The sequence below is a fragment of the Elgaria multicarinata genome, chromosome 3 (assembly GCF_023053635.1).
Source record: "Elgaria multicarinata webbii isolate HBS135686 ecotype San Diego chromosome 3, rElgMul1.1.pri, whole genome shotgun sequence".
Classification (NCBI taxonomy): Eukaryota; Metazoa; Chordata; class Lepidosauria; order Squamata; family Anguidae; genus Elgaria; species Elgaria multicarinata.
This window is the reverse complement of record NC_086173.1, coordinates 168,909,899-168,915,025: the sequence shown is the minus strand read 5'-3', so window position 1 is coordinate 168,915,025 and position 5,127 is coordinate 168,909,899.

The window sequence follows — 5,127 nt, the reverse complement described above, 5'->3', positions numbered from 1 at the left end:
TTCTTCTTTCAGGGTCTGGTGACTTTTGAGGAGGTGGCCGTGTATTTCTCGGAGGAGGAGTGGGCTCTGCTTGATCCAGTCCAAAGGACTCTGTACGCAGAAGTCATGGAGGAGAATCGTGGGATCCTGGCTTCTCTGGGTAAGGAATGGGGTTCCTCTAAGTAAGGCTGTCCAACTGCCTCTTGAACACCTCTAGTGTGGGAGAGCTCACAACAATTTGGAAGCTCTACTTCTTTTAATGCAGCCCAGAATAGCATTTGCTTTTACTGCGGCGACATCACACTGTTGGCTCATATTCAGCTTGTGATCTACAACAATTCCAAGTTCCTTCTTGTTTGTAGTATCCCTATTAAATCTAATTCTGTTCTATTCAGCCCAGCACTCCAGCCTATCAAGATCACTTTAAAACTTGTTTCTGTCTTGCAGGGTATTAGCTATGCCACGCAAATTTGTGTCATCTGCAAATTTGATGGTAATAATAGTAATAATTTTATTTCTTACCCGACTCCCCACTCTGATTGAGGCAGGGAACAACATCAAGGCGGGGAACGACATTCCTTGCATCTCCTCGTCCAAGTCATTAACAATTATGGGAGCTCTGAGTTCTCGTCCTCACTCGGCCATGGAAACCCACTGGGTGACTTTGGGCCAGTCACATACTCTCAGCCCGACCTACCTAACAGGGTTGTTGTTGTGAGGATAACATCGCCTTGTGTTCCTTGGAGGAAAAAAGGACAATATAAATGTAGTAAATAAATTCAAATAAAAATGTTGAAGAGCACTAGGCCCAGGACTGAGCCCTGCGGAACCCTGCTCATTACCTTCCCCAGTTTGAGATGGTACCATTGAGAACCACTCTTTGAGTCCGATTCTGTAGCCAACTGAATCCACCTAATAGTTGCTCTGTCTAGCCCACTTTTAGCTAGTTTTTAAAGTCAGAATATCATGTGGTACTTTGTCATAAGCTTTGCTGAAGTCAAGGTATATTGTGTCCACAACATTCCCACAGTCCACAAAGGAGGTTACCCGATCGAAAAATGAGATCAAATTCATCTGGCAGGATTTGTTCCTGACAAATCCATGTTGGCTCCTAGTAATCACTGCATTGATTTCAAGGTGTTTACAGATTGACTTCTTTAGAATCTGCTCCATAATTTTCCCAGGGATGGATGTTTTCTTACCACTGTTTACTTACGTAGATGATATGTAGATATTATAATTCCAATCTATAAAAGAGGGGCTAGGAATGACCCAGCAAATGATAGACCAATTAGTCTTCTGAATACCATTAGTAAATTATACGCAAGGCATCTGTGTACAAAACTGTGCGACCGGATTGAGGAAGAAAGCATACTTGAGGATAAACAAGCAGGATTCAGGACAGGCAGATCTACTTTAGACTACTGCCTAATTCTGCAACATTCGGCAGAAAAACACACCCGTAGCAGTAGCTCCTGGCTATAGGCAGCCTTTGCAGATTTTAAAGCGGCATTCGACTCGATACCAAGATCTAATTTATGGGGAAAACTTAAAAACACCACAATTGATAAACGCCTACTACGGTTGATGGCTAAATTGTATAGTAACACAAGCCTTAGAGTAAGATTTAACAGAGAAGGTCAGCTCTCCAACCCAATTGCAGCCAATAAGGGGATCAAGCAAGGATGCGTTCTGGCCCCACATCTGTTTAACATATATATAAACTCCTTGATCCAAGGGCTTCAAGCTTTAGATATACACGCCCCAAAAATAGCAACTAAAAGACTACCCATACTACTGTATGCAGACGACGCGGTCCTTCTCTACTTGTTTCAAATAGGCCTTAGAAGAGTCCTAAACGCCCTTACCCTACATTGTAAGGAGGACCAATTACACTAAAATTACACTAAATCAAAGATTATGAGGTTTGCCACCAAGAAGTGTCTCCAATGCGACATTACGAATGGAGAGTGGATTAATTAGAATTGAAGCTAATGTGTGGCAAATTACTATAATTACCTGGCTTAAGCTGACCCCAGCAGGGCTGCTTCCCCTAATTTTACAAGACAATTATCAGATGAAATGGTGGAACATTATCAAAGAGAAATGATGCACCTATGGGCTCTCTACGGAACATCTACTAGCCATAGGTTTAGAAAAAGCCAAAGACCTTGTTAAGCAGCATATTTGGGATATTGAACTGCAGAACGATCTAAGCCAAATCCTATATTTTTATCGTTCTCCTTGAGATATACAGGGCGGTGGCCCTGTGGCCTATCTGCTTTCGATACCATCGACCATGGTATCCTTCTGGAACGCCTGAGGGCTTTGGGAATCGGGGGCACTGTGCTCCAGTGGTTCCGGTCCTACCTCTCAGGTAGATTCCAGATGGTGATGCTTGGGGATAGTCGCTCCTCAAAAAAGGAGCTGTTGTATGGCGTACCACAAGGTGCCATCCTATCCCCAATGCTGTTTAACATCTACATGAAACCGCTGGGAGAGATCATCCGGAGGCATGGGGCGGGGTGCTATCAGTATGCTGATGACACCCAAATATATTTCTCTATGCCTTCAGTAACAGCATCAGCTAAGGATAGTGTGTCTCCTCTGAATGAATGCTTGGAGGCGGTAATGGGCTGGATGAGGAAAAACAAACTGAAGCTGAATCCAGACAAAACAGAGGTGCTTGCTGTCAAGGGCTCTGACCTAGGTTTGGAGGTGTGTCAGCCAGTTCTGGATGGGGCTACACTCCCCCTGAAAGACTGTGTTCGCAGTTTGGGGGTGCTCCTGGATCCGTCACTCCAAATGACAGCCCAGATAGATGCGACGGCCAGGAGTGCCTACTATCAGCTTCGGCTGATACGCCAGCTGCGCCCCTTCTTAGAGTCAGAAGACCTAAAGACAGTAGTGCACGCGCTGGTAACCTCAAGGCTTGACTTCTGCAATGCGCTCTACATAGGGCTACCATTGTACCTAGTTCGGAAACTTCAACTAGTTCAAAATATGGCAGCCAGGTTGGTCACTGGTACACCTAGGGGTGACCACATTACACCAACATTAAAATCACTCCACTGGCTGCCAATTAGTTTCCGGGCAAAGTACAAAGTGTTGGTCATTACCTTTAAAGCCCTAAATGGTTTGGGTCCAGGTTACTTGCGGGATCGCCTTCTCCCATATAGTCCGCCCCGCACACTCAGGTCCTCTGGGGTGAACTTACTTCAGTCAGCTAAAACTAGGCTGACATCAGTTTCCCAGAGGACCTTTTCTTCTGTCGCCCCCAGATTGTGGAATGGCCTGCCGGAGGAGATTCGTAAAATTAACTCTATGTGTGATTTTAAGGCAGCTTTAAAGACTAGCCTTTTCCGGCAGGCCTATCCAGATCAATGTTAAATCATGAATTTTTAAGATGTATTGATTCCTGTTCTAATGTTGTTCCCCGCCTCGATCTAAAAGGAGAGGCGGGTAAGAAATACATTTTTTATTATTATTATTATTATTATTATTTACATACATATTTACCTGTATTTACATATTATAAATACAGGTGGGCGTTTACTAGGGCTCGCTATAAAGCTGTCCCTTCCAAGTTCACAGAAGGGAGATATCAAGAAATTCCAGTCCCCCAAAGGTTATGCCCATGTGATTCAGGTGAGATAGAGACATCCTCTCATGTGCTTTTACACTGCTCGTTCTACTCAGAGGCCCGGTCAGGCTTAATCCATCCTCTACTACAGGACTTTCTAGGTAACACCGAAGAATATTTATACCATGTTCCTCCTTGCCGGTAGAAACCCCTCAGTTACCTATAAGGTTGCTAAATTCTGCCACTTGGCTCTGAGGACATGTCATAACCTATTAACCTCAGTTGTTGTTGTTTATTCGTTCAGTCGTTTCCGACTCTTCGTGACTTCATGGACCAGCCCACGCCAGAGCTTTCTGTCGGCTGTCGCCACCCCTAGCTCCCCCAAGGTCAAGTCTGTCACCTCCAGAATATCATCCATCCATCTTGCCCTTGGTCGGCCCCTCTTCCTTTTGCCTTCCACTTTCCCTAGCATCAGCCTCTTCTCCAGGGGATCCTGTCTAATCATGATGTGGCCAAAGTACTTCAGTTTTGCCTTTAATACCATTCCCTCAAGTGAGCAGTCTGGCTTTATTTCCTGGAGTATGGACTGGTTTGATCTTCTTGCAGTCCAAGGCACTCTCAGAATTTTCCTCCAACACCACAGTTCAAAAGCGTCTATCTTCCTTCGCTCAGCTTTCCTTATGGTCCAGCTCTCGCAGCCATAGGTTACTACGGGGAATACCATTGCTTTAACTATGCGGACCTTTGTTGCCAGTGTGGTGTCTCTGCTCTTAACTATTTTATCAAGATTTGTCATTGTTCTCCTCCCAAGAAGTAAACGTCTTCTGATTTCCGGGCTGCAGTCAGCGTCTGCAGTAATCTTTGCGCCCAGAAATACAAAGTCTGTCACTGCCTCCACGTTTTCTCCCTCTATTTGCCAGTTATCAATCAAGCTGGTTGCCATAATCTTGGTTTTTTTTTGAGGTTTAACTGCAACCCGGCTTTTGCACTTTCTTCTTTCACCTTTGTCATAAGGCTCCTCAGCTCCTCCTCACTTTCAGCCATCAAAGTGGTGTCATCTCCTTCATTACTCTAGGATGCAGTTCATCAGGCCTTTGACATTTGAACTCATTCAAGGAAATTAGTTGTTCTTTGACCATTTGTTTATCAATCTCAGACTGCAATCCTGCCCCCTCAACTTCTGCTTCACTTTTTCCAGGGGGGTCAAAGACCCACTTTTGGGAGAAGACTGAGGCAAAGTAGGAATTGAGCACTTGAGCCTTTTCTTTGTCATCTGTTGTCAATTTGCTTTTTGTGGAGCCACATGGGTTTCTTCTGTAGTATATAGACATCAAAGACCATGTGCTTTATATAGAGCCTGGCTTCCTCCTTACATTATTGTGAAGACTATTAATAGCCACTATTAGATCTGTTCTCTGTGCTAAGCTATCCATTTTCCCTCCCCCGTAGGATTCAGTTGAAAGCCCTCCTGATGAAGTTCTTCATGCTGTGGCCAAACACATTCTTTCCAGCCCTTGTGAGGTGCAACCGTCCCTTGCCATCAGTCCATCCTCCAAGAAGCGCAA